The 17,763-nt window shown below is 40.7% G+C and overlaps 2 pseudogenes; both read right to left on the bottom strand.

The window, feature by feature from the left end:
- Positions 1–226: 226 nt before the first annotated feature.
- LOC128629959 (E3 ubiquitin-protein ligase UBR2-like) lies at positions 227–5,212 on the bottom strand (annotated as a pseudogene).
- A 749-nt stretch (positions 5,213–5,961) lies between these two features.
- Positions 5,962–11,328, bottom strand: LOC128629958 (E3 ubiquitin-protein ligase UBR2-like; annotated as a pseudogene).
- Between the last annotated feature and the right edge of the window lie 6,435 nt (positions 11,329–17,763).

Raw genomic sequence — 17,763 nt, 5'->3', positions numbered from 1 at the left:
TGGAGCTCAAATCTTCTTTAATTCCAGACTGCTGGGACTACGGCTGCTCTTAACGCCATACAGACTTCATATGAATCCATAATGAACTTTTTCACAATATCTGTTGTTACCCAGATGAGGATGGGTTCCTTCTGAGTCGGGTTCCTCTCAAGGTTTCTTCCTCTTAAAACATCTTAGGGAGTTTTTCCTTGCCACTGTCGCCACTCAGTGGCTTGCTCAGTTGGGATAAATTCACACCTTTAATATCTGTATACCGTGTTGATATTTCTGTAAAGCTGCTTTGAGACAATGTCTATTGTAAAAAGCGCTATACAAATAAAATTGAATTGAATTGAATATAGCCTGTGGCACAAACAAAGCTTAACCCTAATTTTCACCAAGCCTTATTTACAAAACCAACGAGTGATAAACCAATTCTTTTTTTCCCCATCTTTTAACCAAAGGTGTGCTTAATTCACATTTAATTCGTATTGTAAACAGTGAGCATTATGGCTGTTAAGTAAACTGTCAGTTCAGCACTGTAGGTGATGACGCAGTTAGCAGAGGTGTTAATTCAAGACTGTAAAAGTAAACTCAGCATTTGATGTGTTCAGTCAGTACTGGGGATTTTGGCTGTAGGCTGCAAGTGAAAAACAGAAAATGTGCTCAGAACAGTTGTACATTACAGCATCCATTAGTTATGGATCACTGAACTTCTTTTAGAAATATCTCAGAATATGACATTTGTCTATTTTGATTAAGAATTTTTATTTTATTTAAAATTAGAAATAAACAATTTTTTTTAGAATTTTGAAATGTAAAAACAAAAAAAGGAAATGTTCAACATTTTCATTAATTGATGTTCAATATTACGCACCATTTCTAGGTAAATGTGCAGATCCCTGGTTAGTTTAGATTTGGCTTTAGCCAAGAAAATCCAGGATCTCCCAGTCAGTGTCCTCCAGAGTCTGATTAGCTTCCTGTGCATGACCCATCTCCTCGGTGATGCTGTGCTGGCACCAGAGCTTCTGAATCTTTCTGTAGCGCATTCCTCCATCTGGGAGGGAAAGAGAATGATATAAACAGTGGTTTAAACACAAATTTTACAAGACATGTTGAGTATCTTGTTTGAGTTCTCACCTGAGCCCTTGGACAGTTCTCCATAGTCATCAAGGTACAGGAAAAGAACCTGATTCTCCCTCACCCTGTAAAAGACAGCAGAGGCTCATGTACTGCAAGCCAGGACTTGACAATGCCTACAAATGCTGTATATTCACAACCATAAATGTTAATTCAGCAGGAATGTCTCAACTCCAGGCCTATTGCTGGATTACTGAGATGTTGAGTGTTGGGAGGAAAGGAAGCTTGAAACTGTGTAGGATGGAGTGTTTCTAGGACAGGGTGGAGTCCCACTAGTATAAGAAGTCATGTATTAATAAATGAAATTTTTTTTAAACATTTTGGAAGATGCCTGTTATGTATTAATATTTGACCAGTTAATTGATTATTACGTCCTCTTTCAATAATAAACTGTATTCCTTGCTTATAAATAGTTTATTATGGGACTTCAAATTAAAGTGTTATTCGGAGTATTTTTAGCAAGCTGCTGTTATTTTTCATATTTAGTAGCTTTACAGCTTCCTTCCCAAAATGAGTAACCCATGTGTGAGGGATTATTGCTGACTAATTCACACCAATGCCCAGCCCTGATATAAACAGGCAATGCACCTATAAGACATGGCAATCAACACAGATGTGTCTTCCTTCTAACCTGAGGAAGATGCTAACACCAGCTCAGCAAACAAAGGTGTGTGCAGTACACGCTTCAACGTCCTCACCCTCCAGCTCAGTCTGGCAGCAGCTGCTCTGAGAAGACAGCATCGTGCCACACACCAAGCACAGAGTTTGAGCTCAAGACTTAACTCCATCTGACTTAGGACAGCTACAAAAACAATGGAGGTTATAAACACAAAAGCAATAACAAGAGATGTCCACCAGAATTCTATTCTATTAAGCAGATACTGGGTATAAATGAATGCAACTCAGAGTACACACACTCACGTGAAGCTGAAAGCCTGGTTGATCAGTGCACAGTAATCCTCTGGCACATCAATTAGCTTATTGGATTCCCAAGGAAAACTACACATACACAAAAACCAAAAAAAAACCACTGAAACCATTCTGTCTTAACCCTCTTACCCCTAAGTTCCCACAGTATTATGTCCCATAACCCTATATTCCCCAGAGAAACAGCACGCCAACCCTGAGTTCCTGGGTCAAAATCAACAATTTAATTTGAACATTTTTAGGCCTTGAAAAAACTTATGTATTTGTGTAATATTACTTTGAAAATGAAGCAGTTCAGTGTTTTTACTCCACTTAGAGCACAATTCTTATCTAGAGAGAAATGCTCACTAAAATCCTTCTAATCTTTTAGAAATACCATACAAGCATCAGCGTGGTCAATGCCTTTGAATACATGCATTTTAGCGCCAAAAGTCAAGTTTCTGCTGATAATCAGAGCAGCAGGTAGTGTTTTTCACGAATGCACAGAAATGGTCAGGTTATGACTCCAGACCCCTGCAGTGTCAATCACACTGGTTGATGCTGAAGATGAAGACAGATCAGGGTCTGAATCATGAGTTTGCATCACTATCAGTTTCGGTTTCAACATCACCTGAACTTTCACTGCTGTCACTATCTAGAATCCTCGCTCTCGCCTGTGTAACTGTGTATGTTTTCTCCCCCCCCTGTTTTAGATGTACCTGTGTTCACTTTGGCATTTTTAGTTAACTTCTACTATTACGCCAATATTCACGCTTGGATCATCTTCATTGTAATGACAGCGTAATGTAATCACGTCGTGACGTCATGACTTCAACCTTCCGGGTCAAAAAATAACAATTAAATAAGTAAGGAATCATAGCAGAGCAATGCCAGTACACCGGCCTCACGGGGATAACGTTTACACTGTAAATCCGCTATATCGGCCTTACGGGGTAAGGGGGTTAAAACCACCATTTCAAAGCAAAGTTCAGAAGGCTATAGATAAGAACAAAGAATGATCACCTTATAAGGGTTTCAGGTGACTGGAGACATTGTTGCATGTCTGGATGTGAGCACCACCTGCAGGACAAATGGACACAACACACTCAACCCATTACAAAACAATCAATGATGTGTACACATGATATGGCATCATCAGCATTCACAGAAAACCTGTCATTTCTCGGCTCAGTTATGAACTTTCTTACCCCTGAAGCAGGGGATCCAGAAGCTCCTGGTGATTATAATAGAGCTGGAGCAGGTTAGGAGGCAGACGCATATGCACACAGCACTTCCCATTCCCCAGCACCTACAGATAGATAGGGGACAGGGAAAGAACAAGATCAGTTTCACTACATACAATATACTATATACAGTGCATCCGGAAAGTATTTGCAGCGCTTCACTTTTTCTCCATTGTTATGTTACAGCCGTATTCCCACATGGATTAAATTCATTATTTTCCTCAAAATTCTACAAACAATACACCATAATGACACGAAAGAAGTTTGAAATCTTTTAATGAGTATGAAATTTATGAAAAATAAAAAAACAAAAAAAGCACATGTTTAGAAGTATTCACAGCCTTTGCTCAATACTTTGAAGCACCTTTGCTCGGCATCTCTAATAAGCAGTAAGTTTTGGCAAAACTCAAAACTTGACAACTCAGACACAAAACCATTGCTATTCACAAAACAGTCTACTAAATACTGAAACAGTATAAAAAAAACAAATAGTAAATAAAAAACATGTGTACTGCAGCCTGTATAGAAACCTGTTAGGATTAAATTTAAGCACTTTTTAAAAATTGTGTTCAAACCCAAAAAAAACCCAAAATAAATCCCTACACAAATCTAATGCTGTTGGCTGCAGTGAATTACTTTGACAGCCCCATTATTGACTCCCACACAACTGTGCCTGACAGCACACTCAATAAAAACATCCCAAAAGAACATTCATACTGACAAACACGTTATTACTCAGTTGTAAGAACGAGGGTTAATAAACACACACGAATGACAACATAACACAGATCACCATCTACTGTTAAGTTGTATGTGCTCCAAGTAGAATATGCTCTAACCTGGCACAGAGGTGAGGAGGATCTGGACCAGGTGAGCAACAATGACCAAGTGGAAGAGATGCAGGTGTGCAGTATCCGCACTAAGCCCTGAGGAGTCTAAGCAGTACAATGCTGAATAGGACAGCACCAGACTCCCCTGACATACAAACACAAAACATGATTCAGAGACTACAGCCAAAGAAACCACAGACAACTACCTGTTAGACAGACAGGTTTAGATTCTGGACAACAATGATACTTTAATCTGATGCTAATATACATTTAATAGTGCCTAAAGTATCATTTAACAAGCTTGTCAGCTCACCAATAAGTGGAACATGTCCACATCCAGAATGCAGGGGGAACTTTCCACCTAGGGATCAAGAACAAGTGCTGCACAGAGCACAATTAAAGAACTAAAAAACTACAAGTGAGAGAAAAATAAATAATGAAATAAATATACCTGCCAACAGTCACATGAAGTGATTTTGCACAGAGGAGTGAGAGGAGACAGTCCAGCATGCAGAGCCAAACTGAGCCAGGGAACTCAAATAGTCTCCTAAACAAGGGCACGTTTTATGACACTTCTATTTTTTATTATTCAGGATACAAAATATGGATAAATATCACAGGATATAGAAGGAATTAGAACTGAGGAAGGATAGCATAATACCTGCAGATATTTGTGATTCATAATATTTAGTAATGCTACCAAAATGAACCCCGAACACATAACTGAGCAATCTTCTAGATATCTTTAGAGTGCGAATGATGCTCAGAAGCTTGAGTAATGATCTGACAGATGCAGTCTATTTTTATTTATACATACACACAGTTATATATATGCTTTTATATTTAGAATTACAAGTGAAAAGCAAATCAAATCATCGGAAGAATTTATTCCAGTGTACAATTAACTACTACATCCTGCAAGCAAACAGTTCTTAGTGGAGTATTTTAACAGCACTAACAATACCTCTGATACAGAATTTATTACATCTTCACACATCCCTCGAAAGAAGAATTCATTCTGGCATGATAAGTGTCGCGTACCGTGGGGAATACAGAAGCAGAAGCGGGCGGCAGGTTCAGGCAGAATAATCCAGACGGGTGAACACAGTCCATAGTCAAGAAGCAAGCGAGGGTCAGGCGATCATGCAAACAAAACAAACGGGGCAAGACAGAGACCAAAGTCACTTATCGAATAAACACGGTAGGTAACGCTTGGAGAACGACAGAGAAACTAGTCTGCTGAACATTTACTTCACAAAGTGTCTCTGATCCAAAGTCTCTTAATAAGCCGTGGAGAGTGGACAAGGTGATTGGCTGCAGGTGTGTGAGATCAGAACTCCGGGGAGGTGAGCGCATGCGTGTGTGGGAAGTGTAGTCCTCAGCGGCCATGTTAGAAGTGGGTGTTGCTTCTCGGGAAACCGAGTCCTGGCTGGGCTGAGATATGACAATAAGTTGGGTTGTCATACCTGTCTACAGGGTAAACTTCCAAACAAGGGTTCTCCTCATCTACCAATAATCTCTCTGTACAAAATACCAAAAAGCAAAACATTTTTACTAACTACCCCTTAACACAGGTCAGTGAATATTGTAAATCTTATACATGAATTGTTAGTCTGTAAGAAATGGGTGCAGACTGACCTATAGACTGGATGGTGCAAGAACAGCTGCCCCAGCACATGATAGGCACACGGGGGTCCTGCTCATTAGGGTGCACCTTAAGGCCAACTTTATAAGTTGCGGTCCCAAATGTCATCAGCATCTCCCTTATGGAGCTTGAATAAGGGTTGCTATCAAAACACATCACAGATCAGTGTTAAAGACACGCTCAGATACGCAGTTGTGAAATGAAACAGTGGGTATGCTTACACTGGTGTGTGGTCCAGCCTGAAACTCTCAGGAGGAGGAGAGTCCTCCACAGTCTCAGTCTCACCAGCATTTAAAAGACAAACACCACAATATGACTGCATGTGCACACATACACACACAAATAAGGAGCACACGTACTATATATGATGAGACTCACTTGTTGGCTTGGCCCTCTTATGAGCAGAGTGCAAGGCTCTGATCTGCTTATATACGTTGTATTCAGCCAATGAGCCAGACCTGGCTGCTCACTATTGCTGTAACTACAAACATGCATGCATTTTACTATTTAACCAGAGAAAATGTCACGTCAATGGGACAACAGGCAAATTTACTGTAATAAACTGAGTCAGTGTGACTAAATATCATGCAACAGCAGTGGATTAGCCATCTTACACAAGCAGAAACTCTATACTCTGATCTCAACATGGCAAGACATGCAATTCAGCTAAAGATATCAATTCCCTTGCTATAAAATATATAAATAAATAAGAGGAATAATGGAATGGGGTATGCACTGTTACAGTGTCATTCTGTACCCTTCCATGGCATTTCATAGGCAAGTTTGCATTGGTTACAGAGCCACTACAACTAATTCGCCAATGCAATGGTTAAAATATTAAGCGGTCCGGATTCAGAGCAACTCCACTTAGAATAATCACAAGCACAAGTTTGTATGCGAGTACCTGCAGGTGGTCTCAGTGAGGGGCAGGAGAGGAATGAGTGTTACTGCGACACTTACAGAGTGGACACAAGTACTTCCCATTCACTACATCGCAAGTGGTTTGCTCATGCAGCCACTGAGCATCCTGACTCTGGAGTGTCTCAAAGTATCTGTAAGAGAAAATAACTACAAGATTAAGAGACCATTATTTGACAACCTGTCAAATTTCCATGAGCTTTATATGTACCGTGCAATCACAGAAATGACCGAACTGGTCAGATCTATTAAGCAGTGACAAGCAAACTGATCCACTGAGCTGTTAAGCTTGACATGGATGTAGGATTGACGTGGGAACACCATATACTGCTTGTAAAGCTCTCCGAGGCAACCTTATTCTTCAGGAGTGTAAACTGTTGGACAGCGCTCCCCTCCATTGAAGAACGGGAACATATGAAAAGTATTTTTGATTGGGAAGCGCACAGTACACGGTGGAATCTGACGTCCTCAACAACCGAGCATTGCTGATTACCAAGCGTAACAAGTTCCATCACCTGATTTCTTTAGCTTTTGATACTCTCTGGCTGCTCCTAAGGCCATACAGACTTCATATGAATCCATAATGAACTTTTTCACACTAACTGTTGTTACCCAGATGAGGATGGGTTCCCTTCTGAGGCGGGTTCCTCTCAAGGTTTCTTCCTCTTAAAACATCTTAGGGAGTTTTTCCTCGCCACCGTCGCCACTCAATGGCTTGCTCAGTTGGGATAAATTCACACCTTTAATATCTGTATACCGTGTTGATATTTCTGTAAAGCTGCTTTGAGACAATGTCTATTGTAAAAAGCGCTATACAAATAAAATTGAATTGAACTGCACTTACTCCTAAGGTCAGATCAGGTTAACGTTCTTTGCTTCCCCATGAGGCACAATAAGTTTACAGACTACGCAAGTATCACTGGCTTGATCTAAGACAGTGAAAAATAGTCAAGTGCACATAGCAAGCTTTGTTTCATGCTTTGTGTCGATGATCAGCTCACTGTATTGGGACAAAAAAATATATATATCTGCAGATCGCATATTTAAGACAAACACATCCAATTTCTATCTACATCTTATTGATCACCACACATCCATGAAGACTTTCCTGTACATCACAGATTAGGTTTTTGACTTTTCGGTCACAAAACATCCCGACTGATTGATTAATATTAGCTAATTGATTTTTAATTGTTCATATAAAGGTCATATTTTCTAGACAAACTATTTACTGTTAGCTGCTGATCTATTGCCTATATCCACAAACATTTGAAAGCAGCAAAACTTTTTATTTGGGATTAAGTAGAAGGCTGTCTAGAAGTAACAGTTTGCCCAACTCCTCACCTCTGCCAGCAGAGAGAGTGCATGATGTGGCCACAGCTGTCGGTATGGGTACCAAAGGACAGGTCAGGGTGCATGAAGAGGGGATCATAGCTCTCTGTAACACACATGTATCCTCCAGAAATAAGCACATTGGCTACTCAAACCTATCCACTTACTTGACTTGCACACTGTAAACCATAACCTTACCTGGATTGTGAGGGGGTCTTTTGCGGTTCTTGGACATGACCGTAGAGCGTTGGACAAAGGCAGCGAGCACCATGGCGGTGCCATCAGGTAGGATCTCCTGCGCTTCGTGACACAGGATACACATCTCCATCTGCCTCCTCTCTCCTCCTCTGGCACGCCAACGACGAGGTCCCACACACACCAGAGCACCGTCACATGAACTGGGGCTGTACCAAGCAGAGACGGATGGTTACAAGTTCACTATAACCTTAATTTTATGTTAAGGCACCTCTGAATTTGTTAAAATAATCAATGTTGAATAAATGGGTTCATCTTTTTTTAATCACCAGGAAATTGCTAAAAATGGCCTAGGATCCTCTCTACTCATTTACCCCAACAGAAAATGCTCTAAATGAATATGCAAGATGAAGAGTTTAAGGATGGGAATTTACTTATGTTATGTGAAGACCACCATTATATGCAAGAACTTTTAGGACAAAGAACAGACAACTGCTCAGCAAAGTCAAGGAAGTGTTGATACATGCATTTACTGACATAAATGTACTGACTGGATATTGAGAATACAATACAAGTTGACTTATTAAGAACGCTGTGTCACTACGAGCATGCTTAGGTACCTATGCTCTGCTGATGTAGAGGCTGAGGCGTCCAGATCCTCTGAATCCTGCGTGAGCAGATCTATGTACTTATTGATAAAATGACTCTGGCTCTCTAATGTTTGAGCCATGGTCTTTTTCCAGCACAGTTCAGCTTTCCTTTTTCTCTCTGCTTTGTCTTTGTCCCACACAGTCTGCAACACACACACACACACACACACACACACACACACACACACACACACACGTAGATTTAAGCTCTTCAACACTTTAAAGGGTAATGGTTAATATGTCCATGGAATAGAAAGTTGCTCAAACTCTGACCTCCTTATGACAGTGCCCTGTTCCTTCACAGGGAGGTGCAGCAGCTGTGCACTCGCGCATCGTTTTAATGCTAACCACCATCTGTGTAGAAAAAGACACATAATTTAGGAAAATACTTCTACAAGAAAACGATACAGCAGTGCAGTTAGAACTACATGCACACACAATCAAAGTCTGCAAAACTAAGCAGATGTTCAATAGAACACATTTGTGCACTAAAAAGTATATACACACACCATACCATTAAATACTGAAGATACATTACAATTTTACTAACATTTAATTTGCCTGTTCCTCTTCAAAGTACATACTACAATACATCATCAGCCTTGGCCTACACCATGGCCTTCATATGTACATGTTCTGCCTGGTGCAGGTGTCCTGACAGTTTTCACTATATGGAAAATAAAATGCACACATCACAGTGCATGGAAGTTCAGTTTGTGTAGTAAGCAATCCTTACATGTCATTTAAATATTCATGTTGACATACAGCTTTTAAGTAACACGCACAATAATCCACATCAACACACCCCTAGGGCCACCTACAGATGATCAGCAGCAAAACCGCTTTGGGACAGTGAAGCATTTGTGCTTCACCGTGGTGAGAGGTGCTGCTTTGCCTACCGGCCACGCCACCTTGAGCGGTGTTGCACTGCTTGGATTTCAAACAGGTCTTGATGATGAAGCACTGCTTTAAACTTCATGGTAAAAACGCTCATCTTTTGTATGTTGCACCTACCTTCAGTGAGCGAATTGCAAAACATGCTAGGCTGCCACCTGGTGGACATATTAGGTGCACGCATAGAGAGAGTAAGGCAAATTGAAAACATAATCAAGATGTAATTTCACTTTAAGGATCCAGCGAATCATGTCTTTGTGCACTTCCAAGTGAGGCGTGCACTGCAAGGTCTCTAACAGAGCCAGGATGCTTGTAGTGTTGCCGGGGGGGTTCACCGGGACCTGTGATACAGGTTTGAGACTTTCTATTGTGTGAGATGATGTACAAAACTTACGGGAGATTTTGAGGGTGAAGTTGAAAGTAACTTCATCGTCATCCCCAATGTTCTCTAGCTGTTGCTGCTCCTCCAGCAGAGCCATGCCTATCAAGTGCAGCACCTGTAGCAACACACACATACAGAATTGTGAACACTACTCAGTCATTAAAAAGTGATGCTCATGAACACAGCATAGCAAGTGGAATTTTGTTGAATTTACTACACTATCATGTCATTTTAACAAAACATCAAAACATTTACCCTCTGCAGCATGGACTCAGACCAGTGTCCTCCACTGGGCTCCATAGCCCACTGCAGCACAGCTCCCAGCATGCCAAGCAGCACGTCACACTGCAGAATGTTTCCCAAGCAGGCAAACAGTGGGCAGAATGGAGGCAGGGCTACGACACACACAGACACTCACACTTCAGCAATCTGCATTCAACTGACCAATCATTTTCAGATATGACTACAATCACTGAAGAAATAGCTTACCTGGGTCCTCTCCATTCTGTCTCTTAAGCTTTCGCTGAGCTTCCTCTGCCTGTATCCAAAATAAACTACATAAAAATTTAGAAAAACCATTAGTGCTCATGTGACTAAAGAGAATTACTAAATCTGCCAAAAGCAGCACATCACCTTAAGGACATCCTCAGCACTAACAGCAGAATCAAAATACAAATGGTTAAGTGCATATATTGAGCTTCCAAAGAGCATTTCCTCATTAGACCACTAGGCACTCAAACCGGTATTTTGTCATTTATGTGCTTTTCTTTATCAATCACACAATCTGACAGAGGCTCTACACTTAAGAGAAGGAACTAAAGAATGAAGTAACACGTGAGTTGCAGACAGTTTTAGTTACTGCGTAGCAGGAGCTCGGGTACATTCTTTAAGTAGTGAATTATTATTTACAAAAACTGTTTTCAGAATTGTAATGCTGTTCTCTCCAGGGAAGGGGTCACAGGGTTAACTGATGTCTGCCCCAGAGACAATAACAGCACCGAGACTCTTCCCATAATGTCTAACCTGAAATCTTCCTGTAATGCTGCAGACCGAGGGGTCCTGGTCCATGGCACCATGGAGGACATTTTAAGCTCATTGTAAAACACTGATTTTGAGTTTCTTGAAGCATTTGTGTGTTCATTTGGAAGTATGCTTGGCTCTTTATCTTGTTGAAAGCCAAGTCTGAACCTCCTGGCAAAGGCAAGCTAAAGGTTCTGGGCTAAAATGTGATTTCTCCTCCCTCTCTCTCTCTCTCTCTCTCTCTCTCTCTGCTTCAGCAGTTTAACCCCAGGTACCAGGCAAAAATTACTTCATGTATACAGAGATCCCCAAACTATACACCGAAACCAGACCTCATTTCAGAACATCTCGAAGAAAAAACATTTTATGCCTACATATTTATTATATATCTATTTTGTAATTGCTTTTTTTATATTATGTGACTGTTGTTTTATATAATGCTCATGTTTAAATAAAGGAGTTAAAAGTATTATTTATTTATACACAAAGTGGTATCGAGTATCGTGTATTTTTGCTGGTACCGACTACTAGATTTTTGGTATCGTGACATCCCTAGATTGGACATTCTATGTTTGAGTGAAACTTCTAAATTTGTGAGAGCGCCACGCCCACGGCGAGCAGCAAAAATTCAAAAGCTTCGCAATTTAGCATTGTCAATGCCTGTAGATGAGACTGACCGAACGTGATGCCGATCTGATGAAAGCTCCAGGAGGAGTACGTTAAAGTACGAGGCCTGGAAATGGCAAAAAACGAAGGAAAAAATTAAGAGAAAAATCAAAATGCTGACTTCCTGTTGAGTTTAGGGTATGGGTTCAAGAGACCAGGGAGTCAGCCATTTTAAGTGTTGTCTCAATTGCAAAATCCTTCCAGTGCACTGGAACGTTTGCTCCCTAAAAAATCCCCACAACGCACCACAAAAACCAGGGAGCATGTCTCTCAGCTAATGTCTCTCTCTAGTGTCTGGTTTAAAATGAGCTCAATCTGCAAACCCAAGGTGGCTGATGTGTCCATTGTCACTGAATATTTGAATGGAGCTATACTGAGAGCTATTGTAAATGCACTGTAGCACTTGTCTGTCCTGCAGACTTTAGTTGAAAATGTGAACTGCTTGCTCCCAAAACTTCTTTAGTGCAGATTAGGGCTGCACAATTAATGGAATATCGATCGCGATTACGATTTTGACTGCCCACGATTAAATGAACATGATCGACTGCGATATTGACATTTAAATTCCGTCCTCCGCTCACAGAAAACTCCACTGCAGATCAAATCAAGCGGCTCCTACACTACAGCCATGCACCATCGAGTGGCGCAGGGATGACGTCATTTTGTAGTGCCAAAACCCCGAAACGGAATTAGCATTTCAGCCCTTGAGTTGCTAGCTTCGCTTCGAGCTCCAGAGCGAGGGGAAATCATGAAATTAGCACGATGTTAAATAGCACTTCAGAGGTTGTCGGGGACATTAAACCTAATCACGCTGAGTGGGAAACAAACTTTGCAGATAAACTCGGGACTCTACGGTGCAACCATTTCACTCGCATTTGTGACTGAAAAGTACTTTGTGCGACTGTGAATAAATATTTATTCACACCGGTGCAAGTGACCTGTTCGGAGTTGTATAATACAAACGGAATAAAAACTACAGGAAGTCCAAAATACATCTACACCGCGCAACAGTTCCTTTCACACTGCTTTTCATCTCCTCAGTCCACTGTACAAGTGTGGAAATACTGCAAAGAAGCCATTATGATGAAGTGAGTAACTCTACATCATCTGCTTCTCTCAACTCTCCGATCTCACAACCGCCATCTTTTATTGATCCCGCAAAATGACCTGAACTTTCACCTGCTCGTGTAGACACAGCGGCTTCAGGCAAAGTAAATTAATAATAACATTACAAGGTGGGTTTAATTCAGACTTCTTTATTAAATAATTCCTCACCAATCACAGTCAAGAGTAGAACTGTTCCGTCTGTAAACATACAGTGCACTGCTGCTCTCCTTCACTAACTCTAATTCACTCCATTTAAACTCACGGTTGCCAGATATCACTAGAAAAGCCAACTCCAGTTTCCATGTTTTAATTTATCCCCCCAAAACACAATATTATCAGCAGACATGGACACTGTACTGGGGAACCGATCTAAAACTGATAAACAAAAATAAAACTACTAAAATGTAAAGACAGAAAATGTGCTTAGTTACATAAATGTGCAGGTAAATAAATCATTTTATATATAAAAAAAATAGATATTATAATAACTTCATAAAATATAAATAAAACGAGAAATGAAATAATGTTTAATTACTATGGGTTGCATTTAATATCAATTTGACCTTAACCTTAGATCACTACTTCCTTAGAAAGCTATCAGCCTTTTTCCTAATATGGATCATTTTTGTGTTAGTCTACTCTTAATTAGGACTCTTTATTGTTCAAGATATTTTAAAATAAATATTTTATGCTGTATATTTATCAATTAACCAACAGTATTTCTCATTGCTATTATTTTATTCAGTTAACAGTGACCATGAGCAGAGAGATTACATTTAACTGTTTATGACAGAATTCCTGATTAAAGTTTAAATAAAAAAAGATTGGTATCTGGATCGTATCAGCTGTAAAAATCCTGATCGGAGCGTCCCTAATGAACACCATTAAACTAAAGCGCTTTGCATCTGACGGGTAAATGAACTCACCCAATCACATCCTATATGAGATTATTCAGATATCTTCACAATACACACAGAGCGGTTCGAGAACTGACTCCAGCCCAGAACCAGGAGAGTGGAAATGTCTAATTGTGTAGCTTTAAATATATTTAAGAGGAGCAGACTTCAAACAGGTTAACAGTTGTTTTGTGCATACAGTCTGTAAAATTAACTGAAAATATTACATTTAGTTTATCAGAAGGTAAATTAATGTCATCGCTCACACGATGTTCCTAAATTCTGTCATAATTGACCAGCTCAAGTTCTCATGCCTACTTGTGTTGTATTGTGGCATGAGAAAACTTAAATGTGAAAGTGCAATAAAAAATATGTTGTCACTAAAATCAATTAATAATCGTGATAAATAATTGAGATCTCAATATTGATCAAAATAATCAGGATTATCATTTTGGCCATAATCATGCAGCCCTAGTGCACATGAACACCTATAACTTACACAATGTCTGGGGTAACTGTTCTGCTAGACCTGACCAGATTTTCTCATTGACTTCATGGCAATAAAGGGTACAATCAATACCCAGACACCTGAATATTCGAGTAATATGCTCCTTCGACAGTGGGACAAGCGAGAGCGTCCTGACCAGCTGTCTCACGGTGTAGTACAGAAACTGCACTGCCTCCAACCGCAAGACCCTACAGCGAATTGTGAGGACAGCTGGAAAGATCATCGGGTCTCTCTACTCACCACACACCTCCTTCAACTACCGGTGCATCCGCAAAGCCACCAGTATTGTGGACGATCCCTTTCACAGACCATTCACCCTCCTGCCATCTGGCAGAAGGTACAGGAGCGTCCGTGCCACCACCAGCAGACTCTGCAACAGTTTCTTCCCTGAGACAGTCAGATTACAGTGCCCACCTGGGCTAGTCAAACACCTCACCCAGTAAGACTCATACCACTGCACACCGCACTAACCCAGTAAGACTACATAGCTGCATCAGTCACTTTATACTAGAGAACTATTTCTGCTGCCAGTATTGCTGCAATGTACAGTCCATGTCCTGTGTATCTACTGTCCTGTGTATTTGCTGTTTTGTGTTTTTATTGTGTTGCACTCGTCTCACACAGAACAGTACGCAAGACTACATAAAGTGCAAATACACAACTGTGTTGCATCATGGTCCGGAAGGAAAATGTTAAATTAAATGAACTTCACTTAGTGTTGTGGTTTTAGCACATGGAGCCATTGCTTATTATAATAATGAACAGCTATGAGAGTAAAAGCACTGCAAACCCACATAAAAATTAAAGCATATTTCTAATTCTGGAAAAGAAAAAAAAAAACACAACATACAGCTGTACCTGCAGTGAAGATTTGTGAAGACATGGTCCCTTATGTATGGAGACTTTTGGAAAACCCAGTAGTTATGTCCTTTATTTGATGGAAAAACATACCTCCAGTAGGCCTAGTTCATGGCGTTGTGTTTCTCTGGTCGGTGCAGCTCTACAGGAGTGATGTGATTGGCTGGGTGGGTGACCGACAGGGTGGTGAAGGGTGGAGTGGGGCCTCCTGAAGTCGACATGGCTCGAACAGCGTTCAGAGTAGGAAACCACAGGCTCCTGTCTGATAAACACCAATCAACAGGTTAATATGAAGACTGTTTACGGAGATGAATGAAGGACACAAGACTATGGCCCCATACACAGTGATGGATGATTTACAGACAGAAAAGTGACTGAAACCTTTGTTTGGTGCTACAATGCATAAATCATCTTAGTCCTAGTGGGTTTATGTTAGGAGACATTAATGGAGCATTTCTGAAAGGAATCTCCAGTGTCAACACAGTAAAAGTCAGGGGTAAAGCTATAAGTTTTCAGATACAGCCAAGACATCAGCAGAGAGGACATTTCTGTGGCCCTATCGGTAACATGACAAGCAGCATTTTTTCTTTGTTTTATATTAAAATAATGGTTTTTTGTTTTTTTTAAATAAAAAAAAAACACACACACACACACACAATAGGTGAGGGAAGAACAGCTGTTACAACATGCTAACAAGTGAGAGTGGGAATGTGTTTTCATTCTACAACATTAAATGCAACTATACACCGATCAGCTATAACAGTAAAACCACTGACAGGTGAAGTGAAGAACACTGATTATCTCGTTACAACAGCACCAGTGAAGGGGTGGGGTATATCAGGCACCAAGCGAACGGTTGGGGAAAAATGGGCAAGTGTAAGGATCTAAGCAACTTCGATAAGGGCCAAACTGTGATGTCTAGATAACTGGGTCTAAGCATTGCCAAAACGGCAGGTCTTGTACCTACCAAAAGTGGCCCATGGAAGGACAACTGGTGAACTGGTGACAGGGTCAAGGGCGCCCAAGGCTCACTGATGAGAGTGGGGAGCAAAAGCTGGCAGAAGCAATGTGATGTTCTGGGCAATGTTCTGCTGGAAAACCTTGGGTCCTGGCTTTTGTGTGGATGTTAATATACTTTGACACGTACCACCTACCCAACACTGTTGCAGACCACGTACACCTCTTCATGGCAACAAAATTCCCTAATGGCAGTGGTCTCCTTCAGCGGAATAATGTTCCCTGACACACTACAAAAAATGGTTCAGGAATGGTTTGAGAAACATGACAGTGTTCAAGGAGTTGACTGCCACCAAATTCCCCAGATCTCAATACAATTGAGCATCTGTGGGATGTTCTGGACAAACAAGTCTGATCCACGGAGGCCCACCTTGCATCTTACAGGACTTAAAGGAACTATGGTCTTGGTGCCAGAAACCACAGCACACCTTCAGAGGTCTTGTGGCGTCCATGCCTCGACGAGTAAGAGCTGTTTTAGCGGCACAAGGAGGACCTGCACATTAGTCAGGTGGTTTTAATGTTATGGCTGATTTTTATTTATTTATTTTTTTAACAGATTGTTAGTGCTGCCAAGTTGCTGTGTTGCAAGTGGAATAAAACACTTTGGGATGTGCTGTTGACTCCACGTTGAGCTGAAGAACATGCCACCCCATCAGTAAATATATTTTCCTAGAACAACTCTGTGGTGTTTTATTCATTTGATGATTTTGTGGTCAGTAAACCGTTTGTGTGTTGATTTTGAGGTATGTTTTGGATCGTTGTCCTGCTGGAAGATCCAACCACAGCCCATTTTAATCTTTCTGGCAGAGGCAGTCAGGTTTTCATTTAATATCTGTTGATATTTGACAGAGTCCATGATGCCAGGAAGTGATGGACTTTTAACAGCTTGACCAAACCACATCGCTCTTATGCCAGTTGACTTTTGCAGATGAAGCTTTTCCATAACACTCCAGAGCGTATTTTACCACCTTAACATCACCTCTAATTAAAACTGTGATATCATCCGCATATGCAGATAATTTGGTGGGTTGTTGACAGTTTAGAGTGTCGATTTGTAGACCTGTTAATTCTTTCCTAAGCTTATATAGCAGGGGTTAAATAATTATGCCATAAAGTCGGCCCAACAGGGGACAGCCCTGCCTGATACCCCTCTGAGCCTTCACAGCAGTACTTAAGCTACCGGCCACTTTTATCATAAATGTAGCTTCAGAGTATAATAGCCTCATCATTGAGATAAAATTTTCACCAAAACCAAAAGCCTTTAGGATGTTAAAAAGAAAAACATGTTCGACCCGGTCAAAAGCTTTCTCCTGATCTAATGGTAAAAACTCCATTTCAATCTTGTTGTCATACGCATGGTCATACAAGTGCCTTACTAGAGATTCTCTGTAATAGATCTGTCTTTTTTACAGTATGATTGGTCTTTGTGTATGATTGTGTGCAGTACATCATTTGCTCTGTTTACCAAACATTTTGAAAAGATTTTGTCTCAGAACTGCGCTCTGTCCTCCCCACGCACGCACTCCCAGAGAGAGAGAGAGAGAGAGAGAGAGAGAGAGAGAGAGAGAGAGATCAA

Source organism: Ictalurus punctatus, unplaced genomic scaffold (genome assembly GCF_001660625.3).
Source record: "Ictalurus punctatus breed USDA103 unplaced genomic scaffold, Coco_2.0 Super-Scaffold_100046, whole genome shotgun sequence".
NCBI classification, from domain to species: Eukaryota; Metazoa; Chordata; class Actinopteri; order Siluriformes; family Ictaluridae; genus Ictalurus; species Ictalurus punctatus.
This window is presented reverse-complemented; position numbering and strand designations above follow the sequence as displayed.